The 16,253-nt window shown below is 39.3% G+C and overlaps 1 pseudogene; it reads right to left on the bottom strand.

Moving 5' to 3' along the window:
* The window catches only part of LOC136317866 (poly(rC)-binding protein 2-like), a 60,926-nt pseudogene extending 45,383 nt beyond the window's left edge, over window positions 1–15,543 (bottom strand).
* Window positions 15,544–16,253: the final 710 nt, after the last annotated feature.

Below are 16,253 nucleotides of genomic sequence, written 5' to 3'. Positions count from 1 at the left end.
GCCCGGCATCAGGCAGAGACCCACAGCTGAGCAAAGGTGCTCACCCCTGCCCTCAGGGCTGAGCATAACACCACCAGTGGGAGCATGGCAAAGGCCAAAGCCAAGGAGGCTTGCACACCTGAGCACGTGATCACAGCCACTCCCCTGAAGGAGAAGCAGAAACCAAAGCAACAGCCCCAGTGAGCAGGCACCGGCAACGCCCATACCCAAATGCCCTAGGCAGCAACAGCAGAGGGGGTGGTGGGCCTGCAGACAGAGCACACCTAGGGAACACAGAGGACACACTCAGTGGACTCTAGTGGCCAGAACCTTCTTTTACACAGACAAAATGAGAAAGCAGAGAAATGCAACACAAATGAATCAAGAAAAATCCCCAGAAAAGGAACTGAATGAGTCAGATATAACCAAATTACCAGATGCACAGTTTAAAATAATGATTGTAAGGATGCTCAAAGATATTAGAACAACAATAGATGGTCATTACGAACACCTAAATAAAGAGATAGCAAATATAAAAAAGGACATCAAAATAATAAAAAAAGAATCATTCAGAAATGACAAATACCATATCAGAATTGAAGAATACAATGGAAGGAATTAAAAGCAGGATGGATGAAGCTGAGAATCAAATCAGCAAGTTAGAGGACAAGATAAATGAAGGCACGGAAGCAGAGCAGAAAAAAGAAAAGAGACTCCAAAAGTCAGAGGAAACTCTAAGAGAGCTCTGTGACAACATGGAGAGAAACAACATCCGCATCATAGAGGTTCCTGAAGACGAAGAGAAAGAACAAGGGAAAAAGACTTTTTTCAAACATATCATAGTTGAAAACTTCCCTCAATTAAGGCAGGATAACATGTCACAAGTTCAAGAAGCACAGAGAATTCCATTAAAGAGAAACCCAAAGAAATCTACACCAAGACACATCATAATTAAAGTACCAAAGCTAAGTGATAAAGAGAAAATATTAAAAGCTGCTAGAGAAAAAAAAGGACTATCACCTACAAAGGATTCCCCATAAGAATAACTTTTGACTTCTCAACAGAAACACTTGAGGCCAGAAGGGAATGGCAAGAAATATTCAAAGTAATGCAGAACAAGAGCCTACAACTAAGACTAATTTATCCAGCAAGGCTATAGTTTAAAATTGAAGGAAAAATAAAAAGCTTTCCAGACAAAAAAAACCCAAAAAACAAAAAAACCCCAAAAACTCAAGGAATTCACTACAACCAAACCAAGGCTGTAGGAATTGCTAAGGGGCCTGTTGTAAACACATCAAAGGAGAAAAAGAATATAGCAAAAGAGGAATACAGTTTTAAAGAATAAAATGGCAATAAACAATTACATGTCAATAATAACCTTAAATGTAAATGGATTAAATGATCCAATCAAAAGACATAGGGTAGATGTCTTATCCATGCATATTTTTCTTATCCATGCAAAAGACATCTGCGTGGATAAGAAAACAGGACCCATAAATATGCTGTCTACAAGAGACACACCTTAAAAAAATATACACATAGACTGAAGGTAAAAGGATGGAAAAAAATATTTCACACAAACGGAAATAAAAAAAAGCTAGGGTAGCAATACTTATATCAGACAAAATGGACTTTAAAACAAAGACTATAGTAAGAGATAAAGAAGGTGACTACATAATGATAAAGGGAGGAATCCAACAGGAAGATATAACCATTATAAATATCTACACACCTAATATAGGAGCACCTAAATATATAAAGCAGACTTTGATGGATTTAAAGGGCGAGATCAACAGCAATACTATAATAGTAGGGGATTTCAATACCCCACTAACATCACTAGATAGATCCTCAAGAAAGAAAATTAACAAAGAAACAGCAGACTTAAAGAACACACTAGATCAATTTGATTTAATAGATATCTTTAGAACCTTTCACCCCAAAGCAGCAGAATATACATTCTTTTCAAGTGCTCATGGTACATTCTCTAGGATAGACCACATGCCTCTAGGATAGAGGCATAATAGTGGTCTCAACAAGTTGAAGAAGATTGAAATCATATCAAGCACTTTCTCTGATCACAATGGCATGAAACTAGAAATCAACCACAACAGAAAAGCTCAAAAACTATCAAACACGTGGAAACTAAATAGCAGGTTGTTAAATAACGAATGGATTAAGAATGAAATCAAAGAAGAAATAAAAAAATTCCTAGAAACGAATGACAATGAGCATACAACAACTCAAAATCTATGGGACACAGCAAAAGCAGTACTGAGAGGGAAGTTCATAACACTACAGGCACACTTGAAGAAACTAGAAAAAGCTCAAATAAACAACTTAACCCTTCATCTAAAAGAACTAGAAAAGGAACAGTAAGTAAAGCCCAAATGTAGTAGAAGGAAGGAAATAATAAAGATCAGAGCAGAAATAAATTACATAGAGGCTAAAGAAACAATACAGAGGATCAATGAAACTAGGAGCTGGTTCTTTGAAAAGGTAAACAAGATCGATGAACCTTTAACTAGACTCACCAAGAAAAAAAGAGAGAGGACTCAAATAAATAAAATTAGAAATGAGAGTAGAGAAATAACACTGACACAACAGAAATACAAAGGATTGTAAGAAAATACTATGAAGTACTGTATGCCAAAAAGCTAGACAACCTAGATGAAATGGACAAATTCCTTGAAACATACACTTTTCCAAAAATCAATCTGGAAGAATCAGAAAACCTAAACAGACTGATTCCACCAAATGAGATCGAAACAGTTATCAAAAAACTCCCAAAAAGGAAAAGTCCTGGGCCTGATGGCTTCACAAGTGAATTCTACCAAATATTCAAAGAAGAACTAACTGCTATCCTCCTCAAGCTATTTCAAAAAATTCAAGAGGAAGGAAGACTTCCAAGCTCCTTTTATGAGGTGAACATAATTCTGATTCCAAAACCATGCAAAGACAGCACAAAGAAAGAAAATTATAGACCAGTATCCCTGATGAATATAGATGCTAAAATCCTCAACATAATATTAGCAAACCGTATTCAACAATATATGAAAAATTCATACTCCATGATCAAGTGGGATTTATTCTGGAGAGGGAAGGCTGGTACAATATTTGCAAATCAATCAATGTGATTCATCACATAAACAAAAGGAAAGAGAAAAACCACATGATAATTTCAACAGATGCAGAAAAAGCATTTGATAAAATCCAGCACCCATTCATGATCAAAACTCTCAGCACAGTGGGAATACAGGGAACATACCTCAACATGATAAAAGCCATCTATGACAACCCCACAGCCAACATCATACTCAATGGTCAAAAATTAAAAGCAATCCCCTTAAGATCAGGAACAATGCAGGGGTGCCCCCTTTCACCACTCTTATTCAACATAGTCCTGGAAGTCCTAGCCACAGCAATCAGACAAGAAGAAGAAATAAAAGGCATTCAAGTTGGAAAAGAAGAAGTAAAACTATCATTATTTGCAGATGATATGATATTATATATAGAAAACCCTAAAGTCTCAGTCAAAAAACTACTGGACCTGATAAATGAATTCAGGAAAGTGGCAGGATATAAAATTAATACTCAGAAATCAGAGGCATTTTTATACACCAACAATGATAAGTCAGAAAGAGAAATTAAGGAAATAATCCCCTTCCCTATTACAACCAAAAAAATAAAGTACCTAGGAGTAAATTTAACCAAGGAGACTAAAGACTTGAACTCGAAAAATTATAAAACATTGATAAAAGAAATCAAGGAAGATATAAACAAGTGGAAGCATATACCGTGCTCATGGTTAGGAAGAATAAACATCATTAAAATGTCTATATTACCCAAGGAATCTATAAATTTAATGCAATACCAATTAAAATACCAATGACATACTTCAAAGATATAGATCACATATTCCAAAAATTTTTATGGAACCAAAAGAGAACACGAATAGCCTCAGCAATCTTAAAAAAGAAGAATAAAGTGGGAGGCATCACACTTCCTGATATCAAGTTATACTACAAGGCCATTGTACTCAAAACAGCCTAGTTCTGGCATAAGATCAGGCATATAGATCAATGGAACAGAACAGAGAACCCAGAAATAAACCCACAGTTCTATGGACAACTGATATTTGACAAAGGAGGTAAGAGCATACAATGGAGTAAAGACAGCCTCTTTAATAATAAATGGTGTTGGGAAAATTGGACAGCTACCTGCCAAAAAATGAAACTAGACCACCAACTACACCATTCACAAAAATAAACTCAAAATGGATAAAAGACTTAAATGTAAGTCGTGAAACCATGAGCATCTTAGAAGAAAACATAGGCAGTATGCTCTCCGACCTCTCTCGCAGCGATATATTTGCCGATTTATCTCCACGGGGAAGTGAAATAAAAGACAGGATAAACAAATGGGACTTTATCAAACTAAAAAGCTTTTGCACAGCTAAAGACAATAAGAACAGAATAAAAAGACAAACTACACAATGAGAGAACATATTTGACAGTACGTCTGATAAGGGGTTAATAACCAAAGTTTACAAAGAACTTGTAAATCTCAACACCAGGAAGACAAACAATCCAATCAAAAAATGGGGAAAAAAATGAATAGACACTTCTCCAAAGAGGACATACAGATAGATGGCCAATAGGCATATGAAAAAATGCTCAACATCACTAATCATTACAGAAATGCAAATTTAAACCTCAATGAGATATCACCTCACACCAGTCAGAATGGTGCTCATCAACAAAACAACACAGAATAAGTGCTGGCCAGGATGTGGAGAAAAGGGAACCCTCCTGCACTGCTGGTGGGAATGCAGACTGGTGCAGCCTCTGCGGAAAACAGTATGGAGATTCCTCAAAAAATTGAAAATCGAACTGCCTTTTGACCCAGCTATCCCACTTTTAGGAATATACCCCAAGAACACCATAGAACGGCTCCAAAAGGAGAAATGCACCCCCATGTTTGTGGCAGCATTGTTCACAATAGCAAAGATCTGGAAACAACCCAAGTGTCCGTCAGAGGACGAGTGGATTAAAAAGCTTCGGTACATATATACTATGGAATACTACTCAGCCATAAGAAATGATGACATCGGATCATTTACAATAACATGGATGGACCTTGATAACATTATATGGAGTGAAATAAGTAAATCAGAAAAAACTAAGAATTATATGAATCCATACATAGGTGAGACATAAAAATGAGACTCAGAGACATGGACCAGAATGTGATGGTAACGGCGGTGGGGGGGTGTGGCGGGGGATGGGGCGAGGAAAGAGAGAGAGGGGTTGGGGGGAGGGGAGGGGCACAAAGAAGACCAGATAGAAGGTGACGGAAGACAATTTGACTTTGGGTGAGGGGTATGCATTATAATCAAATGTCAAAATAATCTGGAGAAGTTTTCTCTCAACATATGTACCCTGATTTATCAATGTCACTTCATTAAATTTAATAATAATAAAAAAATGTTAAAAACGTGGAAAAAAAAAAGTTCATTGGCAACATCAAGCATGAATGTTTTGGCATACTCCCCATCTGTGAATGGCTTTCCGTTTCTCACAATTGCTAAAGCACCAGCAAAGCTAGCCGAATTCCAGTCATTTTGTTGGATCCAAACATGGAGTTGCTGCTGACTAGCTTGTACTCTGCACAGTAGCTCTTGACATGCTTTCTTCCTGCTGTCCCCCGCTGGATATTTCGATGCAAATATATAGTATGGCGTGTGTCGAAGTGCCGCCTTATATTTGCCCGTTACATTGATGCAATTTTATCATTGCATATTAGACACACCGCAGAACCTGCTCTCTCCACAAAGGCAAATTCCTCTGTCCATTCCTGCTGAAAAGTATGATACTCCTCATCTTTTTTCCTTTTAGTCATTTTCTTCGTCAAAACGGTTTCTGCAATTAGCTAGCTGACTACTTGATTAAAAGGAGGAAAGTTCACTTCCTGACCTCACAACGACCTGTGTACATTACACATTATCCAATAAAAATTTGGTGTTGTTCTGGAGGACAGCTGTGATTGGCTCCAGCCACCTGCAACCATGAACATGAGCGGTAGGAAATGAATGGATTGTAATACATGAGAATGTTTTATATTTTTAATGTTATTAATATTTTTATTAAAGATCTGTCTGTGAGCCAGATGCAGCCATCAAAAGAGCCACATCTGGCTCATGAGCCATAGGCTCCCAACCTCTGGACTATATCAAACTGAAAAGGTTCTGCACAGCAAAAGAAACTGCCTGCAAAATTAAAAGGCAACCAACTGAATGGGTGATGATATTTAAAAACAACAGCTGTGACAAGGGGTTAATCTTCAAAATATATAAAGATCTCATACAACTGAAAAACAGACAACCCAATTAAAAAATGAGCAGACATTCCATTCAAAGGTGGGACACAAAATTGAGACTCATGGACATAGATAAGGGTGCAGTGGTTACCAGGGGGAGGGGAAGGGAGGAGAGGGCGGAGGGGGGGGAGAGGGAGGGGGAGGGGCATAAAGAGAAACAAATATAAGGTGTCAGAGGATGATTTGACTTTGGGTGATGGGTGTATAGCATAATCGACTTTCCAAATGATGTGGAGATGTTTTTTCTAAATCTATGTACTCTAGTTGAACAATGTCACCCTGTTAAAATTAATTGTCTAAATAAAAATAAAAAGGAAAAACATGTTCAGAGGGCCAGAACATACACTGCTCCCAAGAAGACATACAAATGGTCCCAGATATATGAAAAGATGTTCATCTTTGCTAGCTATTATGGAAATGCAAATCAAAACTACAATGAAATATCACCTCACACCTATTAGCTTGGATATTCTCAGCAAGACAGATATTAACAAGTGTTGAATAGGCTGTGGAGAAAAAGGAAACCTCATTCATTGCTGGTTGGAATGTAAACTGGTACAGTACAGTCACTATGGAAAACAGTGTGGTGGTTCCTCAAAAAATTAAGAATAGAGTTACCATAGGATCCAGCAATCCCTCTTCTGGGTGTCTACCCCCAAAATTCAAAAAGGTTTATTCACAAAGATATATGCACTCCATGTTCATTGCATCACTATTTACGTTGGCAAAGACATGGAGACAACCAAAGTATCCTTTGATAGAGGACTGGGTACAGATGTGATACATATATACTATGGAAGAAAAGATAAAATGTTGCCATTTGCGACAACATGGATAGATCTTGAGAATACTATGCTAAGCAAAATAAGTCAATCAGAAAAAGCTTAAAACCATATGATTTCACTCATATGTGGGATATAAAATTGAAACTCATAGACACAACAGTATAGTGGTTACTAGAGAGAAGTGGATGGAGGAGTAGTAAAGGGTAAAGGGGGCCAAATATATGGTGACAGAAGATGATTTGACTTCAAGTGGTGGGCACACAATGCAATATACAGATCATGTATCATAGATTTGTACCCTTGAAACCTATATGGTCCTTTTAACCAATATTACCCCAATAAATTTAATAAAAATAAAATAAAAATGTATGTATATCAATCAGACAAAAACATAGTCAATAAAAGCAAAAATAGATAAATTGCACCTCATAAAACTTAAAAACTTTTGCTCATCAAATTACACAATCAACAGAGTGAAAATACAACCTATAGAACAGGAGTAAAGGTTGCAAATTATATATTTTATAAGGGGTTAATATCTTGAATATATAAAGAACTCCAATAACTCAAAAACAAAAAATCCAATAAGCCGCATCCTCAAAGGTCTAGGTCTCAACCCCATGGTACTGAGGACTCCTATGTTTGGATAATTCCAATCTCTTTGCTTTGTTCCCTAGCCCCAGGAGTGGTAGCTGTCTCCAGCAGGAGCTGACTCTGTGATAACTTTAGTGTTCTCTTTTCACCTTTTCAGTTACCTAATTAATAACCTCATACTTAGTTAACAATTTTTATATCAAATCTTCTTTGTTAAAATAACTAGTGTCATTTTTGTCTCCTTGCTAGACCTTGACTGATATGCATTCCATTCAGCTTTTTGATATGTCTTCTGTGGGAGTGCTTGTCTAAATTACTATTTTCCAAATACTGAAATTGGAAACCCCTCAAATGCTATTATTATGTTGTATGAACAAGTCCCCATTCATTCATTGCATCATCACTAAAGCCAAACTATGCAGCCTTTGCTTTTGCTCCAAGATAAATGATGAGAAGGTCCTCCTTCTGTAAAGTGTCCTTATTCTGTTTCATTGGGTTAGGGGAGAGACTTTCACCTCTTTTAGTAGAGATGTACAACCCTGATCCCATAGGGTATGTCCCCCCTTCAAGCTGGGTAGAATGAATGGTGACCTGGTTTGAGTTTAAAGATTCATAAAAAACAGTTGACATGGTCACAGAACTCCAGGTATTGTTAGCATGAGTGTGGTCTTACCACTTCGTTCTGGATATTGCTTCAGGCTGCAGATGGTTCACTATCCATCTAGGCTTCTTAGGCTCCCAGTGATATAGATAGCAAGGGTCTAGGTCTGTGATGTCTCCAACACAGAGCAACCAAACCGCACTGCGATTGGCCCACCATGAAAGCTGGAATGCACACTAGTGGGCAGAGGGACCAGGTTGACCAGCACTGCAAAAGTGGGCAGTTTGTTAAAAAGGTTTGCCATCACAGATCAGGTCTAGGCAATCATCTGGTCCAATGCCCTCATTCCTAAATGAAGAAAAACTGAGTCCAGAGGTCTCATGGCCCAATGAGTACAAAGTTAGGATTAGGAAGACAGAGTTCTGACTCCATAGTTCTCCTTCCATTCTTGGCTTTAGTTTCTTACATACCCACTTATCCACCCACCTACAGCCTATCATCTGCCTTGTCTCCTGTTCATTCTTCAAGTCCTGTCCACTCTTCTAATCCATTGGTCTCCCATCAGCCTTAATGCTTGTTGTACTCCAGCTAAGCTGTTCCCTAAGCATAACATTAATCTTCTTTCCTCTGAACCTTTGTCACCATTGTTTCCTCCGCTTAGAATTCCTTTCCCTCCTAATCTATCATAGGCCCAACCATCTTCAGGGTCAATTCAAGTGGCGCTCTGTCATTGGTTCTTCCCTAGAATACAAAACTGAAAATAATTTCTCCATCCTCTGTATTACTATGACACTGTATTTCTATCAGACCATCCATTAGTTCTGCCTTATATTATGGTTGCTTATGCCCATTATTCTCTATAAAATTATAATCCACTTGCATGCAGAAATTCTTTCATCTTTGACCTTCCTCAGTGCCTATCATAGAAGCTTCAACATAGTAATAATAATAATTAGCAATTATTGAGTGTTTACTACATGTTAAGCACCATGTTTAAAGGTTTACATGAATTGGGTCATTTACTTCTCCCAATAACCATATGAAGTAAATACCATCATTAGTCTCATTTTACACACAAGGAACCTAAAACACAGAAAAGTTAAGAAACTTGCCTAACATAATACAGCTGGGGAGTTGGTCTCAGGGCTGCTGAAGTCTTAAGTTCAAGCTCTTACGCACAATACTACACTTCCTTCTAAGGACTGTATGAGCATTTGAATTTATTTCACTGTTATTAAATACAGAAAAGATCATTTTTATTTAAAAAATTAAGTATTTGATTCTAAGAATAGTTGCCCTCCTAGAAAGAAGGCAAAAAAGGAAACACTAAATAAAAAGTTAATATCACTCAGATTGTCCTCAGTAAGAAGTTGAATGAGTCTGACCAAGCAGTGGCACAGTGGATACAGGGTCAGACTGGGATGCGGAGGACCCAGGTTCGAAACCCTTAGGTCACCGGCTTGAGCATGGGCTCACCAGCTTGAGCACAAGGTTATTACTGGCTTGAGCGTGGGATCATAGACATGACCTTATAGTCGCTGGCTTGAGCCCAGGGTTGCTGACTTGAGCAAGGGTTCACTTGCTCTGCTGCAGCCACTCAAGGCACATATGAGAGAGTAATCAATGAACAACTAAGGAGACTAAGGAGCAGCAATGAAGAATTGATGCTTCTCATCTCTCTCCTTCCCGTCTGTCCCTCTCTCTGTCTCTGTCACAAAAAAATTAAATGAGCTTCATCAAATTATTTAAAATATTTTATCACCTCTATGTATAAAGAGTAAAGTATAAGTCCTCCTCCCTCCCAAAATGATTATATGAAGTGTAGTGTTGTTTATGAAACCTTTAAAATCCATGCAAGTATAGGGAACAACATAAATCATTATTAGTTGTCTTAAATTTTATGAGCCTCCTTATGGGTCAGAAGGGCTGGAATCACCTCAGGAGTCTGCCAATCTTGTGTGGGTGTGGACTTATTATGTTTTATTTTTATCACCTCAAATGGAACATAGCCAACTACAGCAATTTCAATTCTGTGGGAGCCTAAAGATTAGTCCTGTAGGAATCCTTTTCCTCTATGAATCCCCAAACCACTAGCTAGTTGAAGAGGTTTTAAATGCAAGGATACACAACCAACTATTTCTCAGAACAGGGCCTTCTGAAGCATTTGGCTTGAAGAAAAGAAACCTGAGGAGTTAGATCACAGTTGGCCAGAGTTACTATTGTATTTCACTTGGAGAAACTACAAGGAGGTGATGGGTTAGCAGCAAGGTCGGGCACAGCTTTGGGTTTACCTGAGAAGCTGTGCGGTGAAGTGTTAAAGCAACAGACACTAGATTTCCCATCTGGTCCACCACTGCCATTTAATAGTTTGATGACATTGCCTAACCTACCTACACTGTCTAATCTGCACTTTCCTGCTGTGTCAAATGGGGATAACGATATTCATCTTAAAAGGTTGTTATGATGACTTAATAGCACAGTTCGGCTTCCCAAACTTGAGTCATTCACATATCACCGTATCAGTGAGGGTAATTTTGAGGAAAGTTTAGTTAAGGGATCTGTTACAAAAGTGTGGGCAGGATTGAAGGAAACCAGCTAAGGGATAGTACAGCACACAAGGCTAGCCATTGCAGGGGGCTGTTATCACACCAGGCATGAAAGGGGCAAGAGGAGAAAGCATGGGCAGAATTGGGGAGCTACTTAGAGAAGGCAGCAAGATGTGACCCAGTAAACCTATAGGGACTCTTGCTGGAGAGGAAGCAGGAAACTGAAAAAGTGTCCTAACCTCACTTTCTTTCCCACCATCTCCTACTGGGGTTCCCTGTGGGCTGAGCCCAGCCAGAAGCAAGGAAGCCCATGATGTGAGCCATGAAGATCAGCCTCCCAAGAAGGAGGGGGAGTTAGGTGAGCCAGGACAGGCAAATAGAAAGAATCCTACACAATGTCTTTATTAGCATTTGCCCATTTCCCCAGTTAAAACAGATCCCCCTTCTATTAACTGAAATACGTCTAGTTTACAGAAGACTTCTTAAGTCTCATCCTAAGCAGTGATATCCATGGATGTGCTAGTTTCTTCTCTGTATTATACACTTTGGGAAACTTGGCCCCAGTTCAGCAGTTGGAACATAGTAAATACTCAATAAAGTAATCATCTCTGTTGCTGGATGTCACAGATGATCACTTTGTGCATAATGAAACTAAATTTTAAAAACACATGGTACTATTAAAAATGCAATATTTTCTCAATGTATTTTTTAACTGGAGATTGCTAATTTATAGAAAAGATGATATAAATAAGTTTTGTTTATTTGTTTTATAACTTGCCCACCTTAATGAATTTGATTATTTGGCCCATTGGTTTTTCATTCGATTCTTTTGGCTTCTTAAGGCAAACAAGTAAATCATCTGGGAATGTTGACAAGTTTTTCTACTTGATGCTATTTAACATCATATCACAGTGGCTAAAACCTACAGGGCAATGTTGAACAACAATGGAACAAGAATGGTGATGTCAGGAGTTCTTTGTTTTTTCCTTACTGTAATGGAAATCCTTCTAGCACTTTTGCCATTTATTGATTTGGTACCATTAAACAAGCTGTTGGTTTATGAGAGACTCTTTACTTTGGAAGTGTCCTTATATTCTTAGTGAACTAAGAATTATTAGGAATGGACATTATATCTTATCAAATGCCTCTTAGATGTCTGTTGAGACTTTTCAATCCTAGAATAAATCCTGCTGGAGGCCCTGGCTGGTAGAGCATCAGCCTGGTGTGTGGATGTCCTGGGTTTGATTTTGATTTCTCCTGGTCAGGGCACACATGAGAAGTGCCCATCTGCTTCTTCACCCCTCCCCCTCTTGCTTCTCTCTCTCTCTCTCCTCCCCTCCTGCAGCCATGGCTTGATTGGTACTGAGGATGGCTCCATGGCCTCTGCCTCAGGTGCTAAGAAGAGCTCAGTTGCTGAGTAATGAAGCAGCAGCCTCAGATGGGCAGAGCCTAGTGGGCTTGCCAGGTGGATCCTGGTCGGGGCATATGTGGGAGTCTATCTGTCTGCCTCCTCTCCTCTCACTGAATAAAAAAAAAATCCTTCTGGATTATGGTGTATAATTCTTTTAGTATATTGCTTTGCTCTTTTTCCCTAGAAGAGTTAAATCTTAGTTGCACAAAAGGAAAGTGTATATGCCTAAAAGTCATTTTCAGGGTTTTGAAGAAATAAGAAGAGTGCTTAAAACTAAAATGCAAATCATTTATTCTTATGAAGAATAAATATGTAAGAGTGAAATTGTATATTGTACATACAATAATGTTTAAAGTAACAATGTATAAGAAATAACTGTAGTTGCAGGCTCCCAACAGGTCTGTAGGCTACTGAGTCCCTCTTCTACCTCCTGCACCTTAGCAGTTTCTCGAAGAATATAGAGACTGAAATGTGGAAGATTCTAAATAGTCAAAATTTAATATTCAGGTTAGAATCCAAGCTGAGATGAAGTTGGGCCTTGCAGATCTGCCTACTTTTCTGAAACTAGATCCAGCATCAGACTTTTCTCTTTTGTCTCTAGTTAGAGTAGGTAAATTTATCCCAGTATAAGCAAGGGCAACTAATTAAGCAAGTGACAAACCAAAATATAATGTAAGAAAGCTGTATGTATGTTGTAAAGTGTACATGGGAGTGGGGGATACATGCATATGCATGAATGAGATACAAGCCAAGCTTGTAATCTGCATAAATTTGGGCAACCCTGTTGTTCACCTCAGCTCAGTGCTACATTCAGGAGAAATACCACCTCAACAACCCAAAATAACTGAAAAACTATTTAATATTTTCCTGTGCAATCAACAAAATGCACAGCAGCAATTCATAACCCAGAGCCAAGTTCCTCTTTGCTCATCTTTCTCCCCAAAGCCCCATTTCATCACAACCCAACGATTGCCCCTTCTTTTTCCCATCTCTCAAAAGCCTCCTGAGCTTTCTCTCCTTTGCCATCTCTTACCTTCCAGATCCATTCTTTCCTCTGCCTTTCTCAGTGTAAACAAATCAAGCTATTTTTTGGTTCAGTGCCTCACCCATTGTGCAGACCTGCACATTAAGGCTCAAGAATTATCCTTAGCAAAACGCTTAGCAGGGAGGATTTTTATTTTGTTTTGTTTTGTTTTCCTATAACACGTACAGAAACAAATTTCCTAGGCAATCCTCAGCCTCTTCTTACCCAGGACTTTAATTTTCCTCCTCCAGCAAACATTTCACCATGCTCTCTCTTGATGGATTCCAATACCCCTATCCCCACCAACTCGATTATAGAACAACTAAGGAACAACAAAGAGGACAAAAGCAGGGAGAAAAAAAAAGACCTTTGTAGCTCAGGACCTGGAAAAGGAATTCTATGAGTAATGGAGTGTTGGGTCTGTTGGCAAAATTATGGTCACAAAAAGTGCCATCTCTTCTACTTGGCATGGTTCCCCTGAAGCTGAAGTTTCCCAAAAAGTATTATTAAGGCCTCAAGAAAGAGGTACAGGAAGAACAAGGCAGCATTAATCTGTCTTTCTGCTTCTTAAAGCTGGAGGGTTTTCAAGGGCTGAGATTCATCTAGATGGAGGAGGGTTCTGCCTGCCTTGGGCAGTTTCCACTCAGCCCTTGCCCTCTGCCATCATCCTCTCAGTCTCTAAAGCCCAGACACCCCTTCCAGTGGAGTGAGGAGCCTATTTTTAAAAGACCAGGCATATTTTGAATGAATAATGACTTCTCTTTTTCTCCACCCGGTGCCAATCAGTGACTCATCAACCATTTTCTAAATGACTATGTTTTCATTCCCCAGTTTCCCTCGCACTGCAGTATTAGAGAAGATTAAATACAGCCTCTCGCTGCTTCCCTCTGCTTTTCTGCATCTTGTTTTAGAGGTGGTAATACCCCCCAAAATAGAAGTGTTTCTTTGAATGCTGATCATTTAGTGACAAGTAAATACACACACACACACACACACACACACACACAGGCTGTGGTGTTAGGAAAAGGTCTGTACCACTTCCAGGAGGATGTTGTGTGAAAAGAGAAGTGGAATCTTGGGCTCTGAAAAATGTGATATCTCAACTGGACCCCATTCCCTCCCTGCCCCACACCCCCAACTACACTTTGTATAGTCACTATCTACTCTGTGCTATTCTCTGACTACTACCAGAGGTTTCTATTCCTTTGTGAGTACTTCTGCTCTGCCCCACTCCCACCCATGCCAACTTTCTTACCCCTTTGCCATATCCTGTTAGCAGCCACAGGGAAAACTACAATATTTCTTGCTAGGGTTTTCACTTCTTATTCCTGTTCCTGGACATAAGTGTTTACAAAATTAGGCTGTCTTTCACCCCAAAGGCAAAGAGAGAGTTTGGATGGTGAACATAAATGCATCATCATATTGGGGATAATTATACTCAGCCTATCCTGCTGCTAATGGGCCTGTGGTTTTCTCTTCTTGACCAACAAACAAACAAACAAACAAACAAACAAACAAACAAAAAATCACACCAGTACCATTCCTTAGATGTCCCTCCTTTACTATGCCAGATACCTTCTACTGACCATTTTCTACACTTCCCCAACCTGGGTGGGCTGCTTGATCTATGTAGATTATGTCAACAGGGTTACCTTGTCCAAAGTCTCCCAGTTGGATTCAAACTATGAAGAGTCTGGAAGTAAATCAGAGGGTAAGAGGACAGTAAGGTCCAAATATTTATTCCGCTCAGTTCCCTCTTTGGGTTGACTCTGTCCATTGACTTAAGGTCACTGCTTCTTTCAAGGAAGACTACACACCTCTCTCCTTCTGGTAACATCTCTTTCCCCTCCTCCTTTTAGACCTAGGGGTGGTAACAGCTCTGCTGCTGCTTGTTGTGAGTTCCTACATTTTCCCACTAGCTGACATTTTGTATCATTAGTCCCTTTGTAAAAGAACCCTCTGAAAATTATCCTCATTTGAATGTACCATCTGTTTCCTGTTGAGACCCTGTCTGGCCCTATTTTCCTCTTTTCTCCAACCCCACTCTACCCTTTAGCTTTACTTTGCTCTGATTTTTCTCTCACCTCCTGCAGCATCGTTGCCTCCTCAGGCCTCTGGCATGATGCATGATGAGGCAGGCCTTTCAAAACACCTGCTGACCCTTTGGGAAACAGCACCAAAGGGATTACAGTGAAAAGAATGAGCTTTTCTGGAGCAAGAAGCATAGCCCGTAGGAGTCTTCAGACTTATGGTTTAAGTGCAATGCTCATAAGCATCAGTTGGCCAAAATACACTTGCTAGGAAGAAAGGCTACGGATAGATTTGGAGCTGGATTATTGACTATGCCCTCAAATTCTGCACATTACAACCTACTTGTTCTGAGCCTGAGGGACTTCTTACTCTGTGAACCATTCTCAGATCACTTAAGGCCACAGGATATCTATAGCAACTGAATCTCAATAATCATAATCATCATAGTGGCTGTCCAATTACTGAATGCCAACTCTGAAGCAGGCACTGTGCCTGATGTCTTGCCTCTGTAAATCAAATGGAAGTTTCCACCTCACTGTTAACGGTTACTTCCCTATAGTATTTGGGAAAGGTCCATTCTCAAGTTGTCCACCTGCATCACTGTGCTTTTCTGAGTCGTGTGTTATTCCTGACTCCACCGGCGGGAGGTGCTAAAAACTTCATGATGGGTGCAGGTCTGGAATGCGGTGGAGGTGGGGGATTATCCTCAGTAAATTGCTGTTCTCTGTGCAAGAATCTCTGGGAGTTTTAGGGATGATTGGGAGTCTCAACTTTCGCTTTCCTCCCTAACATAGCCAGACAGTTATGTAGATGCGTAAGTCTGTGTTTAAGGTTTGAGGAGTATCAAAAAGGAAAAACCACATGTAGGGAAAGAATCTGAAACCTCAGGAACACTCGGGGAGTT

Source organism: Saccopteryx bilineata, chromosome X (assembly GCF_036850765.1).
Source record: "Saccopteryx bilineata isolate mSacBil1 chromosome X, mSacBil1_pri_phased_curated, whole genome shotgun sequence".
NCBI lineage: Eukaryota > Metazoa > Chordata > Mammalia > Chiroptera > Emballonuridae > Saccopteryx > Saccopteryx bilineata.
The sequence above is the reverse complement of the archived record's forward strand: the minus strand, read 5'-3'. Positions and strand labels throughout refer to the sequence as shown.